At 35.9% G+C, this 21,594-nt stretch overlaps 1 protein-coding gene across 20 annotated transcripts in view; it reads left to right on the top strand.

Annotated features, from left to right (window-relative positions):
- The window catches only part of CCDC91 (coiled-coil domain containing 91), a 355,144-nt gene that overhangs the window by 332,049 nt on the left and 1,501 nt on the right, over window positions 1–21,594 (top strand). The window lies entirely within an intron of this gene.

The following is a 21,594-nucleotide window of genomic DNA, read 5'->3' as shown; positions in this document are numbered from 1 at the left end:
AGCTTAATAACTAACTGTCTGAATTCTTTTTCAGGTAAATCAGGGATTTCTTCTTGGTCTGGATTCATATTTGGTGAGCTAGTGTGATTTTTAGGGGGTGTTAAAGAACCTTGTTTTTTCCCATTACCAGGGTTGGTTTTCTGGTTTCGTATTTGGATAGGCTCTGTCAGAAGAAGGTCTAGGGCTCAAGGCTCTTGTTCAGATTATTTTGTCCCACAGGATACTCCCTTGATGTAATACTCTTCCCCTTTCCTAGGGATGGGGGTTCCCGAGAGCTGAGCTGTAATGATTGTTATCTCTCTTCTGGATCTAGCCACCTAGCAAATGTATCAGGCTCTGGGCTAGTACTGGAGGTTGTCTGCACAGAGTCCTGTGATGTGAACCATCTTTGGGTCTCTCAGCCATGGATACGAGCACCTGCTCGGGTGGCAGTGGCAGGGGAGTGAAATGGACTCTGAGTGTTCTTAGCTTTGGTTGATTAGTGTGCTATTTTTGTGCTGGTTGACCTGCTGGGAAGTGGCACTTGCAAGAGAGCATCAGCTATGGGAGTATGGGGGGGGGAACATTTGGTAGGTGGGGCCTCATAACTCCCAAGAGTATATGCCCATTGTCTTCAGTTACCAGGGTGGTAGGAAAGGACCATTAGATGGTGGCAGGGCTAGGCATGCCTGGGCTTGGACTCTACTTGGGCAGCTCTTGCTGCGACTGCTGTGGGAGATGGGGGTGAGGTTCCCACGTCAGTGGAATTATGTTCCTAGGAGGATTATGGCTGCCTCTGTTGTGTCATGCAGGTTGCCAGGAAACTGGGGGAAAGACAGCAGTCACAGGCCTCACTCAGCTCCCGTCTAACCCAAATGGCTGGTCTCACTCCCACTGTGCCCCCCCGCCAAGAGCACCAAGTCTGTTTCCAGGCAGTGAGTGAGCAGGGCTAAGAACTTGCCCCATGTTACCCACCTCCCAGCTGTGAAAGTAAGCAGGGCTTTCCTTCTCCCCCAACCTGTGGAGTCTGCACGCTGGATTCATGCCCTCTTCAGAGTTCTGGCCAGGAGACTTCTCAATCGGTTCAAATTGTTGCAAACTTCCACTGGAGGTTTCCTTCTCCCTGTGGTTTTTTTCCCAGTGCCTCTGGCAGCCCTCCTCAAGGGCCCCTGTGAGGCAAGGCAGAAAATGCCTTGCTAGGGGACCCTAGCAAGCCCACAGGGGGACCCTAGAGCAAGCCCACAGGGCTTTGCGTGTTGCTTCCTCTACCTCTGTATTTCCCTTGGCTCTCTAAATTGACTCAGTTCCAGTTAAGGTTAGAATCTTTTCCCATAATCTAGAGCTTCAGGTTCCCCAGTGTGGGGGTGTATTCTGGAGCAGACGATCTCCCTTTCCTGCTTCCACAGTTTGGGCACCCACAGTATTTGGGGTGTCTCCCAGGTCCTGCAGGAGCAATCCACTTCCTTCAGAGGGTCTGTGGGTTCTCTTGGCTTTCCTAACGTTTTCTTGCACTGGTTCTGGAGCAAAAGTTCATGATGCAAGCCTCCATATGATGTTCTGTACGTCCAAGTGGGGGCTGCAATCTAGTCCTGCCTCCCGTCTGCCATGATCTGTTTCACCCCACTGAAGGTTTTTGAGCAGGAGTGGCTGAGTCTCATATTTATGACTTACCCAGAGGATGGTTTAGGGGTTTTTATGTTTGTTTTTTTAGAGACAGTGTCTTGCCCTGTCACTCAGGCTGGGCGATCTTAGCTCACTCGAGTTTTATTTTTTGATATTTTCAAAAGTATAAACAACTTAAATGTCTATCAATCGGAAACTAGTTAAATGAACTATGTTACAGTGGAATACTATGCATCCATTAAAAGAATGATATTTATCTATATTTGTTGATATGGTTGCAAAATCACCTGAATCATATGATCCTAATGAAATATATTTTGCTATATCTGTTTCTATGTATATGTATATATGTATATATATATAAAAGTATATTTAAATAAGCAAAGGAAAGATGATTGATGCTTTTCTGTGAGAGGTTGGATTGTGAGAGATTATGCTTCCTACTTTGTACTTCTTTATTTAAACATATGACATACTGATTATGTCTTACCTCTAAAAAGAGAAAAACAATTTTAACAGACTGTTGTTTTGTGTTTGTTTCTTATATGTCTAGTGTTTTGCTGTTTTTCTTTTAAATTTTAAAAGTTTATTCAGAATCTTCCGCAGAGCTTTGCCTAGAACAGCACACAGGTTTGACTTGAGTATACCAGACAGATGTAGCCTAGAGTTTGAGCCATGTCATGCATAAGGGGATGTGATGACTGGTGAAGTCAGTACCAAGACTGGCAATGGCATCAGGGTCAGAGAGAGTTCTTTAGCTGAGTTTTCTACTCGTTCATCTAGGGGAGTTTTGTAACTTTAATAGGACTAGAGAAACATTTACATTGAGGCATTAGGAGCATGTTCACACTGCTCAACCCACAGGATTAAGAATGAGATTTATGTAAAGTGAATAGGGTTAGATGAGTGCATGCACTCAGTCCTCCTGTTTTCTAATTGCTGAAGAAGCGCTTTGAGATGGGGAACAGGAATGTATGTGTAGACAAGGGCATATTTTTCAGTGAGACACGATAGGATATATTCTTCAATAGAATGAAGTTAAGAAGGCAAATCTAGTTACTAGTGGTTTGTTGAAATAAAACTAATTTGGAAAATAATTTGTTTCTCATATGTGTATCTCCATCAATTATTTGCTTAATCTTCCATATATGTCTTTTTTTCAAACTGGCTTTTTCATACATACCAAATCCCATAAAAATTGAAGTTATTCTTTCTGACTAGAAATCAGAGAAGATTTATAACTGCTTGTAATTTAGGTGAATATTGATTTACTGCAACAGTCAGATGAACTGGAGATAGCATTAACACCCTCAGGGAATGAAAAATGCTAAGAAATAGTACTTAATTAGAAACTGTGACAGATTGTATTTTCCAAAAATGGCCACAGCAGTTTCTCCAGTCCCACATTCTCTCTGTCAGTAAACAGCATCTATTTCCCTTCCCCTTTAATATGGGGCTGAACTTTATGCCTGTATCAACAAACTGAGTGTGATGGATATGACATTGCATGACTTTGAGTCTATGTCATAAAAAGCAATAAGGCTTCTACCTACCTCTTTTTCTCTCTGAAAACACTCACTTTTGGAACCAGCCACTATGCTGTGAGAAAACTCAAACTAGCCTATGAGAGAGGATCCATATGGGATGGTCCACATGCAGAGGAGCTGAGGCCTCCAACCTTCATCCAGCATCAACTACCAGATGAGAGAGCGAATGAGCCTTCATATGATTCTAGCTCCTAGCCTTTTAGTCTTCCTACTGAAGTCCCAAACATGGAGCAGAGACAAGCTGTCCCAGCAGTGCTGTGTTCAAATTTCTAACCATAGAATTTGTGAGCATAATTAGTAATTATTTTATACCACTGAGTTTTGCAGTAATTTGTTTTACAGCCATAGTAACTGGTACAGGGCCATTTCTCCTATACTCAGAGTGGATAAGGATGTGTTAGCAGAAAAGAACATGGTTCTTTTTAAGAGATAATTTTATATCTCCATGGTGTGACCTGGATTCAAAGAGTAATTTTTAAAGATATTTGTAGCTAATATTTTATTTGAAGTGCACAAAGAAGAGTAACCAGAGGACTGGTTATTTTAAAAACTGCTAAATAAAGCAGTTTTTCAGTGACCACTGAAAGGAGTCTCCTTTAGGTCCAATTAAATACCCCTTGAGTGCTGTGGTTTGAATGTGTCCCCAAAAAGCATATGTTGGGAACTTAATCCCCAGTGCAACAGTGTTATGCCAGTTATAAGAGGGCTTGAGGCTCTCTCTCACCTTCTGTTTGCCCTTCCAGCATGGGATATCACAGCAAAAAGTCCCTTACCTCCAGAAACATAAGCCAAGAAATTTCTGTTCATTATAAATTACCCAGTCTCAGGTAGTCCATTATAGCAACACAAAACGGACTAGGACATTGAGATTCTAGGTTGTTTTACGATTTGGAATGTTATCCAGACTGATAGACCAATCCAGAATATTGTCTTATGTGCTTTTCAGAGATATTTCAACATGGCATTAAATAATTCTTCCAGTTTCACAAACACAAAATTGGTAATGCCGTGAAGAAATAATTAGGTGAGAGCGCTCAGTACTTTAAATAGATCTAACAAAGTTTGGAAAATGAATGATCCTCAGTAAATGAAGATTTTATGATAAAAATTAAGACTCGACAAATTATCAAAATTTTTTATAAATTTCAAAACGTATATAATTTTCAAATAATCTCATATATTATTACTAATTTTGTTTTCCCCTATTCAGGTTGATTATATGTGTGTACCATAAAAATAAAGGCAACCTGCTATCTATTATTTAGTGATGCAGACCTCTTTTTCATGTGATACTGTATTTTATTAATAGATAATGTAAAATTTAAAGAGTACCATCACTTATGTACTGAGTACTTTGAAAAATAACTTGCAGTTTCTTGTAATTGTTTTCTGTCATTTGCACACATTATTTTTGATGGCAGAATATCATTTGACTTCTGAAAATTTTGAAAATACCTTTAGTTTTTTGGAGCAATTGCTAAAATAAAATAAGTAATTGTCTCTTCTATATTTTTGTTCTTTATTTAGTAAATTCAGCAAACATTTAGTCAGCTGCACCATGTGCCAGGTACTGCTCTAGCCTTTGGAAATACAGAAGTAAATACATCAGAATCCCTGCGTTTCTAGTTTTTCTTAGGGAGCTTACATTTTGGTGGGGTATGGAACTGACAATCAAGTATGATGTTTTGGGATGGTAAATAGCATAAGGAAGGAGCAGGGTAATGAATTAGTGATGCAGATGAAGAGCTGGGGTGCTCTTTTAGATAAAGTGAGTGAGATCAGGCCTCAGAGATTAACTGAATTGGCACTTAAAAAGAGACTTGAATGTAGAGAGTGTGACCAAGTCATGCAGCTATTTTGAAGAAGGAAGTTCCTTATAGAGGGCACAACATATACAAAAGCCTGACTGATAAAGAAGAGAACCTTTGAGAAAAGGTAAGGAGAACAGGATGGCTAGAGCTAAATGAGCAAATGGAATACCTTTATGAGATGAAGTAAAAAAGGTGATGGCCCACAAGGAAAGTGAAAAAAGTGATTGAGATGGAGGGGTGAATATCCCTATCAAATATTGCTAATATGTCTAGTGAAATGTGGATTTACAATGGAGTAGTCATTAATTCATGTAGTATCTTATTATGTCACATTGAAGGGACTCAAAAAAATTGTAATTTAATGCCTAAAAGGGATTAGTGGATTTACAGTCATAGCAATTATTTTTAGTTTTTAAATATCTATATATATTTCAGAGAAGTAAATAGATGACAACTAAGTTTTATGCATAAGATATATTACAAGGATAAAATGGGAGAGACAGAGGGATGAATACAAAAGTTTAAGGAAAGAGAAGGAATGATGTAAAATTTTCTAGTTAATATGTTCATATATTTTTTAAATAAGTGATGGTTAGTTATACATAGGTTATATCAGAAAGAGTAACTGTTCGAGTTATTATGTCAACAAGCATAGTACACAGGAAACTCCATGTTTTATAACTAGGAAGCTTATGATAAAGTTTTAGATGGCAACTTAAATATATGTGAGGGTCATACAAGACCTAGTATTTGAAGACCACTGAATTAAATCAATTTGAGAACAGTATCAAGGATTTGTAATATACTGGTTTATAGTTAGTTTTCTCTATTTCATATGATGTATTGTACCTCTAACTTTTATCAGCCATGAAGAAAATGGGTATCATTGGCTATTGGTCCATGAAAATAATATTGAGATGGGTCAGTATAAGTTCTGTTTGAAAACTGTCTCAAAACTTATGGGTTAGTAGCATTCGTTCATTCAGAAAACCTTTATTAAACACCTACCAAGAAGATACAACTATTATTTCCTCATAGTATGCCCTATTTGGGCACTGTTGATTAGTTACGGTAGCCCCAGTGGCATAGGTGATCTGGAAATTATATCAGTGCATTTCTTTAATATTTATTATGCTTAATTTATAAGCAAAGCACATGTCTCCAAGAAGCTTTAATCAAGTTGCTTGCTTTTACATATAACATAATTCTATTTTAAAATATTTTCATTGAATCTCTTTTCCATTTTTTGAGATTCGTAGAATTGTGCCTGGCTTATTCAGAGTCAAAACCAGACACCTATAGTCCTAATTATGTGCAAGTTTCCACAGTAAATAGTTCTTATTTTTAAATTAAATTTGTTCGTTTTATTTTCCATCAATAGTTTACGTGGCTGTAAAATATGTACTATCTTTGAATCTTTGCTTCCTCACTAACTTTTGTGGTTTTGACTATCGAGTAATTAATGATTAAGTAATTTTGCCAATAAACCACACTTAAATTGCTTATTATTAGTAACTATAGTTGAGATGTTGTGACTATTTGATAAAAAATATATCTGTTTACTTTCCCTTCTTTGTATTATCAAAGATTATTTTGTTGTACATGTAATTTAAAAGTATGTAGTTCTCTTTATAAGTCAAAAATACAGAAAATATAGCCATTACAATGACCCTTAATATATATTTATTTATCATGCTCCTCTTCTCCCTTGCCTTTTTAGAATAAAATAACAGAATAATGAGAACCAGATTTTTAAATGTCGTTTTGCTACAATTTTTTTTCAAGCATTATTTGAAAAGTGTTTCCATAGCCTTTCCACTAACTTTACTATTTGATTTGATCAAGAGAAGTACTTTAGCACATATGGATATTTTGATTCTAATCAAATGTTTTTGTTCATTAATTTTTTCTTATATTTGTTTTATTTTAGGTTCTGAATAGTCTTTTACTGTATTACTTATTCTTCCTTAAAAATGTAATAAAGTTGTTTTAAAAAGATAACCACACTACACATATTATTTTTATTAAATCTTCATCTTCTATCATAAAACTATGTACGTTAATTCATTGTAGCAGTATGAGTTCAGATTCTGGAGCTAGACACTTACATGTTCTAACTATGGTTATGCTACTGATTTCAGACATAGAACTTTTTGGTATTTTAATTTCCTAATCTGTAAACTAAGAATAATGATCATAATTTAGGCAGTGCTTACTTTCCATCCTACTTTTGAGACTTCCTTTGAAAATCATAAGTGAACACAGTGAAATGAAGGAAGGAATTCTCAGTTTTAATATTTATAATTTATACAACTTTTTTATGAATAGTTATATACCAATGACCATGACAGGTCATTGGCTTTTCCAATATAAGGAACCTTGTAGAGGGAGCATCAAATAGTAAGGTGAAGTTCTACAAGGCAAGGAAATGCCAGTCAAGCTTTCTTTGCTTCCTGGGATTTTGTCCCATTGTTTGATGATTGCTCCAAATGGTCAGTTTCTCAACCAAATCCAGCACTTATGATTTTTTTTCCTGTCTACGGGACATGTGTAGAAACTCTTCCTGATACTCCCTGGAGGCCTCAATCCTTCAATTGCTGATCTTAACTAAGCAAGACTCAAACATGTCTTTTCTTAATTATGGTTCAAGACTCCTTTAAAAATGGAATCCATATTGGTACTTTTTAGACTAATCCATGAACTAATGAACTTTTGGTACTCCTAGCTCTAATGCTATATTTGAGAAAAACTACTGCAGAGGACTTTTAAGTCTGCATTAGTGTAGTGATCATCCTCTCCAAACGTTATTCCTGCTTTCCCTCATTTCTCTATCATTTAACCAACCCAGGCAAGGTTAGACACTTAATCCATTTAAATCTAAACCTCTGCTATCACCAAAAGACTATATTTTTGGTAAAGTTTGTGTGTGTATATATGCTGACTGTAAAATTAAAAATATACATCAGTGTTTTTATTGAAGAAATAAAGAGCTATAAAATGAGACACTCATACAGCTTTTGACTTCCAGGTTTTTATAGAAAAGTAGGTAGGACCTACAAGTGTTCAGAAAATATGATTAGATTTGCTGTTTGGCATGCATACATTTAACAGATGTTTAATGTGTATAGTTTCATTTGGTACAGCTGTCTTGGTATTTCCTGAATACTTTTAAACTCCTTAGTATCTTTTATTTAAAGAAATCTGGAACTACATCAGCAAAACTATCTTTATTTTTCATCCGGGCATAATGATATCTATATAGGAAATGAAGTGGCAAATCACATGGATAAGCCATACCCATGGAATGTCTATATGATAATAGTCTGCATTTGACCACAGATTATTTTTATTACTTGATCCTTCCATTCCCTTGCACAACGTCATTTATTTATGTTAAAACAGAAGAAGACAAAGAGTTTCAGTGCATTTGCATGAATTAATTGGATCCTCAGAGAGGACACTGCAGCAAAGAGCAGATCTCTTAGGATAGCATGACTAATTCATATGGTATTTTAGTGGCATCCCAGTTGCAGTGTGCACTTGGATAACTTTTTTAAAAAACAAAATTATTCTCCCTTTGCCCTTATTAATATTACTCCCTAACTTCAGTACAGTAGAAATGATTCTTGGTAAAGATTGGTAACATAAAACATTTTAAGTAACTTTTACCAGATTTTATTCTGAACTTTGTTCTCACCTATAAAACATATGTGGGAAACGGGCCTGGCGCGGTATCTCATGCCTGTAATCCCAGCACTTTGGGAGGCCAAGGTGGGCAGATCATGAGGTCAGGAGATCAAGACCATCCTGGCTAACACGGTGAAACCCCGTCTCTACTAAAAAATGCAAAAATTTAGCCAGACATGGTGGTGGGCGCCCATAGTCCCAGCTACTCGGGAGACTGAGGCAGGAGAATGGCATGAACCCGGGAGGCGTAGCTTGCAGTGAGCCGAGATAGCACCACTGCATTCCAGCGTGGGTGACAGGACAAGACTCAATCTCAAAAAAAATATATATATATATATAGTGGGAAATGGAAAGTTTTATCTATTGAAATAACATTTTAGAATGCAGATAATGGCAAAGGGACCAATTCTATAGGAATTGTTTACAACAATTTCCTTGTTTGGGATGCCTAAAAATCAAATATAGTAGGCCAGTGTTAGTTGACAAGAAAAGAGAATGACTGAAAAAGAAACAAAAGTTGCAAGAGCTTTTACGCCAGCTCATAGATTCCACAGTTATGACATTAACTTACGAAATTTCTATCTAAAATGCTACCAATTGTGGTTTGTAAATGCCCCTGCAGGTTTTAAATGAAAAGGACAGAAAGATCATTGGCCTATTCTTGCTTTCATTTGTTTAACATCACTGCATTGTCTCATTTTATTGAAAAACCTAGCATTAAACTATAGCATGACCTAGAAATATGTTTCATCATAGAGAAATATAGTATACAATTAGGAGTATGGGATTTTAAATCAGATTTTCTGGATGAAAACCAAGCTTTGTTTTTTATTGGATGTGTACATTTAGACAAGTACTTTAACCTTTCTGGGCCAGTTTGTTCTTCTGTACAATGGAGATAAAATACTGCCTACTTAATTTATGATTATTATGAGAAATAAATGAGTTAGCATGTGTAAATTGCTTAGAACACTGCTTGGGATATAAGAAGTTTACTTTCAGCATTAACTTTTAATGCTTTTATTATCATTGGGACAAATTTTCCTAAATGATGATTTTGATCAGAATGTCTTTGGTTCTACTCAGTCTTTCTTAAAGTATTTATTAATTTAAATACCTTTTTGTTCCAGAAGTGATTGTGGCAACTTAAAACAATATGTACTGTTAAAACTGGTGAATAGAAAATGAGCATCAAAATATTGAGACTGAAACTGATATTCAGTATAAATATATATGCCATAAGATCCTGCCAATCAAAATTATTCTGCAGAACCAGCTTGTTCTGGGGAAAACCTACTATCATATTTTATCCATGATATTTATGATTTTAAGTTGATTAGGAACCTTATATTTTTTTCAGGACCTGAGTTAAATTTGTTGTTTTGGCAACATTTCATTGCTGTAGTTTTAAATCCATCCCCATAACATATTTTTAACATTTTTAGGTGCTGTTTTTTTCTTTTTCACTATTCTAGCTATAACTGCAGATGCTCTACATAGCAGAGAAAGGGGGGGAAAAAAGGAGGAGGCACTTGCCAATGCAAGTTAGACAAATTTTCTTTCGTACATATATGTTCAGGTAATAAGCATAGCTTGATCATTACAATTTTTTTACTCTTCATAGACTCTTAAGCTATTATAGGAAATTCTATTCCATTGGTTGTTTTCCAGTCTTCACATTAAAATTTCCAACTTTTCCATAAATTTTAGTGTCATTTATTTAGTATTTTGAACTTGTTCTCAACTTCTCAAGCTGATCATCTAAAAACTAAAGTTTTGTTTTTGTTGTAACAGATATGCACAGTGTAAAGTTGGTACCTTTATCACTTAGGATTTATATTTGCCTCCTTGTACCATAAACTAGAAATAACAACAGCATAAGCAAGGTCAGAAGTAAACAGTTCAGAGCTAGTACAGAAGCTAAACAAAGTCATAAAAGGATTCAGAAATCATTCTGTCTTTGTACTTTTTCTATTCTTAGCATTGACTTACATCATTAAGGCTACAAAAACGACTGCCAGAGCTCCAGCAAAGATATTTGTGATGACTGGGGGAAGAAAACAAAAATCCAAGGAACAAAAGGGGAAAAGAACAAGTGTCTGTCCCACTTTTAAGGAGCACTGTTGATGATTTCGCCCAATAACTGCCACTCTCATTTCTTGGCTATTTCCAGCTGGGAGGAAATGTTGGGAATAATGGCCTGCATGTGTGTCCATAATTCCTAAAATTAAATGGGAGCTCTGTTGATAAAGAAAAGTACATATTAGAGAGGCAACTGGCAGGTTTTGCTATAATCTCTAACTTCTTATATATTCTTTTTGATAGGTGTTTAGTGTTATTTTTCTTTTTTTTCTTTTTGGGGGTTTTTTTAATTTTAGGGTTTTTTTATTTTTAGGTTTTTTTTTAAGTTTTAGGGTACATGTGCACAACGTGCAGGTTAGTTACATATGTATACATGTGCCATGTTGGTGTGCTACACCCAGTAACTCGTCATTTAACATTACATATATCTCCAAATGCTATCCCTCCCCCCTCCCCCCACCCCACAACAGGCCCCAGTGTGTGATGTTCCCCTTCCTGTGTCCAAGTGTTCTCTTTGTTCAATTCCCACCTATAAGTGAGAACATGCGCTGTTTGGTTTTCTGTCCTTGCGATAGTTTGCTGAGAATGATGGTTTTCAGCTTCATCCATGTCCCTACAAAGGACATGAACTCATCATTTTTTATGGCTGCATAGTATTCCATGGTATATATGTGCCACATTTTCTTAATCCAGTCTATCATTGTTGGGCATTTGGGTTGGTTCCAAGTCTTTGCTATTGTGAATAGTGCCGCAATAAACATACATGTGCATGTGTCTTTATAGCAGCATGATTTATAATCCTCTGGGTATATACCCAGTAATGGGATGGCTGGGTCAAATGCTGTTTCTAGTTAAAGATCCCTGAGGAATTGCCACACTGACTTCCACAATGGTTGAACTAGTATACAGTCCCACCAACAGTGTAAAAGTATTCCTATTTCTCCACATCCTCTCCAGCACCTCTTGTTTCCTGACTTTTTAATGATTGCCATTCTAACTGGTGTGAGATGGTATCTCATTGTGGTTTTGATTTGCATTTCTCTGATGGCCAGTGATGATGAGCATATTTTCATGTGTCTTTTGGCTGCATAAATGTCTTCTTTTGAGAAGCGTCTGTTCATATCCTTCGCCCACTTTTTGATGGGGTTGTTTGTTTTTTTCTTGTAAATTTGTTTGAGTTCATTGTAGATGCTGGATATTAGCCCTTTGTCAGATGAGTAGATTGCAAAAATTTTCTCCCATTCTGTAGGTTGCCTGTTCACTCTGATGGTAGTTTCTTTTGCTGTGCAGAAGCTCTTCAGTTGAATTAGATCCCATTTGTCAATTTTGGCTTTTGTTGCCATTGCTTTTGGTGTTTTAGACATGAAGTCCTTGCCATGCCTATGTCCTGAATGGTATTGCCTAGGTTTTCTTCTAGGGTTTTTATGGTTTTAGGTCTAACGTTTAAGTCTTTAATCCATCTTGAATTAATTTTTGTATAAGGTGTAAGGAAGGGATCCAGTTTCAGCTTTCTACATTTGGCTAGCCAGTTTTCCCAGCACCATTTATTAAATAGGGAATCGTTTCCCCATTTCTTGTTTTTGTCAGGTTTGTCAAAGATCAAATAGTTGTAGATATGTGGCATTATTTCTGAGGGCTCTGTTCTGTTCCATTGGTCTATATCTCTGTTTTGGTACCAGTACCATGCTGTTTTGGTTACTGTAGCCTTGTAGTATAGTTTGAAGTCAGGTAGCATGATGCCTCCAGCTTTGTTCTTTTGGCTTAGGATAGGTGTTTAGTGTTATTTTTCAACATCTGTTTGAGAAGCTGCTATTGCCATTTTTAGGCAATAACATCCCAGTTTAGCTTTCTTAACTGAAAGAAAATCTCCTTTACTTGTTTACAAGAAGTAGGGATGTTAGGATTTTCTTACATTCTTAGATCCAGGTGGGAGGCAGCAGTGATTTTAAGAGTACTGACAAGGAGGGCGTTTTCCTGCTTGGTTCCCTCAGTAGGATAAATCTGTTTTAAAATGTGCCAGATAGATGGTATTATTTTTGTTTGTTTGTTTAAGACTTCAGTGATTCATCACTGTAAAATCCTGAATGATGAGGAAGAGCAGCTCTTTTTATGTAAAAAGAGAGAAAAAGTCTGTTCACAGTAACTTTCATTTAATTAAGTGGTGCTTTGTTACCTTGGTTTAATTTTGAATACCAAGGAATTAGAATTCCTAGTGGGAATCAGGCAGCTTTCACTTGTGTACTTAGCCAGTTTTATCAGTAGTGGAAATATGAAAGCAAGCAGGCAAAGATTGTACAAGCCTAGCAGGTAGCACAAGGTGAGATTTGTACCCCACATTGTCTTTATGCGTGTTTCTCCTTTATTTCATCATGAACCTAGAAAGTAGTAAGTAGTCTGTTCTTTTCATACATAGCCACCGAGGTTACAGATTCTTTAAGGCAATGATTTTTTATATGATGTATTTAATGTGCCAGGCTTTTTAAAATGCTTCTGTTGCATTTTCAGGGAACCATTTGTATATTGCTATAAAGAAATCTGTCTGAATCTACTGTATATTAAGAGAAGATAATTACATGGTTTAATGACTGCATCTACAGGGCTTTTGGCACCTTGACAGGTTTTTGCATTAGTGTAATGCAATGCAAGAAACTCCTGCATATTTACAGCAAAACAGATATTGTGCCAAGGCCTCTAGCCATAACTGAAGTTCTTATCTGAGAAGGCAGTGTAGTATTGTGGTTTAAAGAATAGATTTGGGTGTCATATGCACCTGGATTTCAGTCCTAGCCCTGCTACTTGGGCAAGTCATAACTTCGCTAAGCCTTAGTGGCTTCATTCATACAGTTATCAAGAGAATAAAAATTTGATAATACATTGTAGATGTCTCCAATGGTACTTTGTCCTTATTAATCCCCTGCCTTTGAGTCTCGGCTGAACTGAGTGAGATTGGGCTATTAAAAGATTGTGGCTTCTGTCTTGAGTGCTCTCTCACTCTCATGGTGCACTCTTGCTTTCTTTCATATTCTCTTGGATTGCTTATTTTGGGGGAAACCAGCTGCCATCTCATTAGGCAGCCTTATGGAGAGGCTCACATGGGCTAGATTGGAGCTGGATATTTTGAGGCCTCTCAACAGCTACTGAGTGGGTTTGGAAGCAGGTCCTTCCCCAGTTGAACTTTGAGATGACTAGAGTCCTAGCCTACAACTTGATTACAACTTCAGTAAAGAACATGACCCAGAGGCACTCCTGTAACAGTGCCCAGTTTCTTGACCCATAGAAACTGTGAGATGATAAATATTTGTTGCTTTTCATTTTAAGCCACTAGGTTTTGGGATGCTTTGTTGCACACCGATAGATAACTAATACAGCACATAAAGAGGTCACCTGTGCATAGCAGGGAGCAAGTACTACCAATCAACAAGTATTAACAGTTAAAACAAGAAAAGGTCAGACTTAATCTAGCATTATAGGATTATTTGTCATGTAATATAAAGTAAGTTTCCATATGTGTGTGCAAAGAACTCAAGAATAAGACTTGTGGACAGTCTCTCTTGCTTGTTTCTGTAGATTGAAACACAAAGTGAAATATCAATCATTTGAGAATTTAAAGGTAGTATAGGAAGACAAGAACTTAAAGGTCATCTAACTTCTGCTAATATTAGGTTTAAATTGTTAAAGGTCAAAACAAAAGGAAGGATACATAGTAATTGACAGATATTGTTCTTTAGATTGAAACAATAGGATTGCTAAAATCTATAAAAGTTGAATTGATAAAAATACAGCAGAAGTTGTGTTTGTTACTTCAGCAGTAACCTAAATGATATATTTGGGATCCCTATGTTAATTTAATTTAGAAAAGACTATCCAACAGATTGTAATATTTTTATTATATCATGATCTTGAAAAAAAAGATATAGGAAAAGGTTTTTCATTGTTTTGGAGCATGTAATCAAATTAGGTTGAAAAACTTTATGTGGCCTGTCATATTAAGATAAGTTAGCCTGCCTTGCCGGAATCAATTCATCTTATATTTGAGACAAATTGTTTATTTACCATTGAACTCTATAAAGTAGGATGTGGAACATATTTATTAATATGTAAATATAGCCTTATGGATCAGAACCCTAAGATAGGATTTCTGTGCAGCTACTATACAATATTATCCACCTTTGCTTTTCTCTAAAATTCTAAATCTATGGCTTTTGTATTTTAAGTTGTTTTGGAAATTTTTAGATTTTCTTTGGAAATTGTTGGAAACAGTTGTTACCAGAATTATTTTCTTTTCAAATTCATTAAACTTTACATATGGAAAGTTATAGTAGATTCTGCCCAGATGATTTCGTGAAGAGCAAAAATGAGTATTTCCATTTCCCAGTGGATTATATGGTAGTTTGGGGTAAAAAGGCAGAACTATGCAAATACAATGAACTTACTTTAGATGACTCAAAACAGAGAATTTACTTACCAGGCATCTTAAAACAAAAGAAAAAAATAGTTCTTTAGTTGTGGTCAAAAGGGTTTAAGACTCTTTATACCCATTTTTCATGCTCTAAAAGAGCATCTGTAATTCATCTTGTGCATGCTGGGAAGTTACACAGCTTCTTTATATGTTGACATTTTTGAACTATCTAAATAGATAGATGTGGAATATACTCTAAAGTCAAGAAGTATTCTCAAAGAATAGGAGACAGGAACTCTGATTTGAAGTCTTCATGGAATGCGAATGATGGCTTTGAATGTTGTGGTGAAGAGGTTAGGCCTAAATTTTCTGACGTTCAAAGTTAAGGCACCCAGCACTGCGTTAGTTCAAACCACTGGCCAGATTATGTGGAATATTTTAGAGTCCAAATTATTCTTAACATGTATTTTATATAAAACTATTATCCTGAAATTGGTTCAGAGTCTCTTTCAGTGATTCTGAGAAGTTCATAGAAAGTGAACATTTTTAATCCTCCATTTCCCAAACTTACTTGACTTAAAGGTTTTTTTTTTATTTTTAATAAGCAGGACACATGCTGTACAGAAATGGCATTTTGTGGAACACGTTGTAAGAAACACTACTCTGATATATGAGGACCTTAACAATCTGGAAAATAACTGTTTGTTTCCTAGGGCTACTGTGGCAATTTACAACAAACTGAGGGGCTTGAAACAAGATAAATTATTTTCTCACAATTCTGTAGGCCAGAAGCCCCAAATCAAGATGTCAGCAGGGCCATGCTCTCGAAGGCTCTAAGGAAGTCTGTTCCATGCCTCTGTCTTAGCTTCTAGTGATTCGGCCTCCATCTTCACATAGACTTCTCCTTTGTATCTGTGTCTCTGTTTCTCTTCGTGTAAAGACACTAGTGATTGGATCGAAGGCCTACCCTAATCCAGTAAGAGCCCATCTCAGTTTACATCTTAATTACATCAGCAAAAACCCTATTTCCAAATAAGCTCACATTCACAAGTGTGGGGGTAGGACTTGAACATATCTTTTTGGGGGACACAATTCAACCCATTACAATAATTATCTGTTGAATCGAATATCCCACTGTTCTCTTACAAGATCATGTGCTAGCAAGCTTGTGCAACCCACCTTATTTTGTTGTTTTTGTTCTGTTTTGTTTTGCTTTAGGTTTTTAGCAGCTTGAAGCCGTGGTTTTTAGTTTCTGTTTCTAGTGATAAGCAGAAAAGAGCGATGAGGAAGGGACTTTACTGGCCCAATCAGAAACAGAAACTAAGAACCCATGACTGTATTCTCTTCCTTGGACATCCCCGAGTGTCCCAGGACTTAGTCCTGTAACCTTTTCTCTTTTATCCACTTTCATTCCCTAAATATTTTTATCTGTGCTTTAAATGCCTTCTGTATGCAGATGACATCCACATTTTTATTTCAAGGCCTGATATCTCCCCTGAACTGCAGACCCCTATATCTGATATCTCCAACATGTCTGATAAGATTAGACAAATTTATCATGTCTGAAACAAAACAGTTTTCCTCTGGCCAACTCACTCCAGCTCCAGTTTATCATATCTCAGGATAGGACACTATTATTCAAAGAATCGCCTTTTATTTCTCTTTTCCTTTCATCTATACTTCCAATCCATCAGCAACTCAAGTTGGTCCTGTCTTAAAATCCTAAACCTGAACTGTTCTTAAGCCACCATTGCCAATATTCTGGTCAAATTTATATCTTTTCCAGACTAAAAGTCTCCTAGCTGGCTTTTCTTCTTCCACTCTTGTCCCGCTACAGTCTGTTTTCCACGTAATAATTTGTACGATATTTTTCAAACACAAAGCATGGTCATACTTCTGCTGAAAACTCTCCAATGTCTTCCCATCAAACTGCAAACCTTTAGGGCCCTTTATGCTCTGGCCTCCATCTACTTCTCTGATCTCCTCCCCTACCAGTCTCCTCCTTGGTAATTTTGCTCCAATCTTAATGGATTTCTTACCAGTTCTCCATCAAACCAAGTCTGCACCCCCCTTTTGGAGTTTTTTCCTTGTGTTTCCAGCTACCTTGAGAATTTCTTTCCCCATGGTTTTAGATAGCTCCCTTCTTGTCTCTTTTCAAGTCTCTTAATTACCACCTTCTCTAAGTGGTCTTCTCTAGTCACTTTACCTATGAGTGGATTTGCTGGATAGCCATCCTAGCTCTTTGGAAAAATGAAGTCATTTTTAAGCATTAATTTAAAATATGTAGGAGTGTAAGTTGGAAAAGTAACATTGATAAAGGTAGATGTAACATGTTCACATTTCTTAGTGTATTTTGTTGGTAGAAGCTCAAAACATTGAAAGTGCAATTAGTACTACGTGTATTTGACACACACACACACACATACACATACACACATATATATATTTCAAAACAATGAATTATATCTTTTTGGATGTGAACAGTCTTCTTAATAAACAGTCCAATTAAAATAAGCCAGATGTGTTTGTAATTGACTTTGAATGTTGCACTTTAGACCAATGTAAATTCACCATCATATTGCATTTTAATGACTGGCAAATAAAAAGCTAAGGTCAAGAGATGTTTTATTTTTCTTTTACTTTTGCAATGGCATGAAACAGTCATGGAAGGGTAAATCTAATACATGAAATTATTAAGAAGACATGCTATTTCCCCCCACAAGCTTAATAAAATTAAAAAATTTAGTAAGTAGTATGCTTCTAAAAGGCTTTCAGCAGTTATACCAGCAAACTGAAGCCTAGTTGTCTATTTCAGAAACTTCAGAATTTCCAGATTTTTTCAGATATGTGTAAGAGCTGAATAGAAATTAAAGCAACAGAAAATGGAAGAGAAAACAAATCGGTTAGAGCTACTGTATTATGAAGAGATTTTAAACCCCATATCAAAAAAATATTTGCCACCACTACTCTGGACATAATATTTTTCATTACTATGTCACAGAATACAAATCTTTGATTCACTTGGAAATGAAAGCCACAAATACAGAACTAAGTCCCATACCTTAAGGAGCAAAAAAGGTGAATATTTTGCCAAAATTCTTCTCACCTCAATAAAGGATAATAAGGTCATGCCTAATAAAACAGTAACTGTTGAAATTCAGGAATTTGCCAAGAACATCAGTTTGATGTATTTGTTTCAAAGAGAGGAATTCAACATCCTTATAAGAGAAAGGTTGTATGTGTTCCATCCCACAGCCATGATCTATGTACCATGCCCAAGAGGGACCCACAAAAGTGGAAGCTCAGCTTGGTGATGGCCCAATCTCTGTTTTCCTCCTCATACAGTATCGGTTCGCCTTGTTGCTTCTTAAAGTATTGTGCTCCTGTTTATTTAAAGGATTCTTACTTTCAGAGGCTCTGGGGAGGGAGTGGTAAAGATGTGAAGTGAGCCTTGGCAGCTGCCTAAAACCAAAACCTTCATGCCTACCATCTTATAGTCAGTAATTCCTTGGTGACATCTAACACAAGCAAGAGAAGCGTGTGGTGTGTTTAAACAGAAATCTATCAAACTTTTTTTGTCCTTATATATATATCCTCTTAAAAAATTACAGAAATACGCATTTCGAATGCACGAATTCAGATTATTGTTACTTAGCAACAGAGGTTGAATGCTTGTTACACATTGTGAAATTGTACTATATTCCCTCAAAAGGAGAAAAGTTTCTCATTTATCTAGCTTCTAAAAATTCTAAGATATTAAGACATATTTGTTTTTAATGTATCTCCTGATTGTTCTGGGCGATTTGTGAAGGATTTTGAATTGTTAAAGCTAGCACATATGTTATATGTACACAAGTTATGAAGCATAATAGTAAAACAAACACCCATGAAGCCACCTCCAAACTGAATTACGTATCTCATCCTGCCCGATTCATCCTCCAAATACAACTATCCTCAGTTCAGTTTTTATTGCATTGTTTACTTACCTTAAAAAGAAATGGGTTTTTGCCTACTTATATGTCTCAAAATAATATACTGCTGAGTTCTGCTTATATTTTGTGCCTATGATAAAAGAGTTATGAGACTATCTGTAGTCTGGTCACTTCCTTCTTAAACTCAGTTTTCTTACAAATGCCCACTAATTTATATTCTTCTGAAATATTTTATATTGGCAATATATGATATATTAAGGTTTATTATAAAGCTGTAGTAATTAAAATAGCATTACATTTGTGTAGAGATAGGTGAATTGTTCAAGGGAACAGGATGGAGAGCCTAAAGACAGGTTCCTGCATATATGGAAAGCTGATTTATAATTGGAGGTAGCGTTGCAAACTACATATTCTTTGGCTCATACAATTTCCACAAGCTATACTAGCATGTGTATACAGAGGTCTATGTTGAAGGATGTTCATTACAGCCTTAATTATAATAGCCAAATATTATGAACAATCTTAATGTCTGTGAATATAATGCTTTAGAATATTAAAATATCTGTTACATATATTATAACTATAAAATGAAAACTATGCAACGGTTTAAAAGGAAAAAAAAACAAGAGACACTGATCCTCTATAACACTGCAGTTGGGACTGATAACTTAGTATACTCTCTGGAAAGAAATTTGGCAATATGTATCACAATTTACAATATGCAGATGTGACAGATTTCAGTACCTTGAACATCTTTTGAAGGGTGTGCACTCAGGTTGTAAATTTTATTGCTTGAAAAACAACAAAAAAGTTAGAATAAACTTACATGTCTGTCAATGGGAAAGTAGCTAAATAAATTATGAAATACAGTTAAGCAATTTTTTAAAATGAGATAGGGAAAACTTCCAGTAATGGCAGTGAAATAAAGTGATTGTGTGGACCCTCTCAAACTTAAGAATTATAAGGATTATAAGATGTGGACCACATATTTTTAAAAACCCATCTTTAAATGCTTAAAAACATCCAAAAGTAGACAGAAATCACTGGAGAATGGACTGGAACTGAGTATTGGTATATTCTTCTGTACTGTTTAATTTAGACCAAGTGCAAAATAATTTTAGAAGCTGAAAATACTTAGATTTCAATCTGTTTTACATATATTAAAATGAAACTTTTAAAACTATGACTTTAATCTCCCATGTATCTTTTAGATTAGGTTAGCATGCTTTGGTTCTTAGCATTAAAAGTACATCTGTCATTTTCCAGTAGATTGCCTTGTTTGATTGGGGTTATGTATCTTGATTCATTCAATCTCAGCAAATATTTATTGCTTGTCTAACATGTGCCAGACCCCCTCTAGATGCTAGGGATAAAGTAGTTAGCAAGACAGACAAGATTTCTGCGTACCTGGGTCTTACATTCTAAGATCTCTTTTGTTTAATAGTCTTATAAGCATAAGGTATGTATTCACCTGAAGGTATCATCCAGTAGAGGAAGAAGGAAAAAAAACTGTGAGGAAAAATGATAAGCAGAAATCTTACTTCTGTATATATAATAGAATCTCCGAATATTGGAATTGAAGGGATTCAGTATAGTTCAATTATTTTACAGGAGCATTTTGCTAAATATAGTGATTCTGTTTGTTTAATTCTTAGAATATTTCAATATTTTAGTCATCCAATTTTTCAGCCATTTTGAGTATAGTAGATTATGGAAGTATACTTTAATAGAGAATTATTGTTCGGGTTTGCCTTTGTGGGGGATGCAGGGGCTTGTGAGAAGAATGACAACTTTTACATAAGTATGACAAGTATATTATGAAATGGAATTTATTTGTCTTTTAATTCCTCCATTGTTCTGTAACCTATAGGGAATGTGTTTGCCTAGTTTTGTTATTTTTACCCTATGGGCAAATTTTTTAGGGCCAAAAAGTTTGAAGCTTTTCTTCTTATATCCAATAATGTTTACCATCCAGAGAGTTCTTTATTATATATAATCCAAATGATTTCCCTTACTAACCCTCTTGTTTCGTTTACCATATGAGTTTGCTATTGAAATATTAAAACATCCTAATAAAACATCTCTACCTTAGCCAAGGGACAAGAACAAAAAAAGTTTCAACAATATCAAATATTTTGTGTGTTGTTTTATTTTTTTAAAACAGAGTCTCACTCTGTCACCCAGGCTGGAGTGCAGTGGCGCAATCTTGGCTCACTGCAACCTCTGTCTCCCGGGTTCAATAAATTCTTTTGCCTCAACCTCCTAAGTAGCTGAGATTACAGGTGTGCACCACCATGTGCAGCTAATTTTTTATATATTTAGTAGAGATGGTGTTTCACCATGTTGGCCAGGCTGGTCGCAAACTCCTGACCTCAAATGATTCGCCCACCTCAGCCTCCCAAAGTGCTGGGATTACAGGTGTGAACCTCTGCACCTGGCCTCAAATGTTTTTTAAAGCATACTTTTCCCCAAAACTTTCTCTAATTTCAGCAAATTGTTTATCTCCTCCCTTATAATTTGTTCCACTAAACCCT

This window comes from Pan troglodytes, chromosome 10, assembly GCF_028858775.2.
Source record: "Pan troglodytes isolate AG18354 chromosome 10, NHGRI_mPanTro3-v2.0_pri, whole genome shotgun sequence".
NCBI classification, from domain to species: Eukaryota; Metazoa; Chordata; class Mammalia; order Primates; family Hominidae; genus Pan; species Pan troglodytes.
Note: the sequence above shows the minus strand (reverse complement) of the source record. Positions and strands in the feature narration are given on the sequence as shown.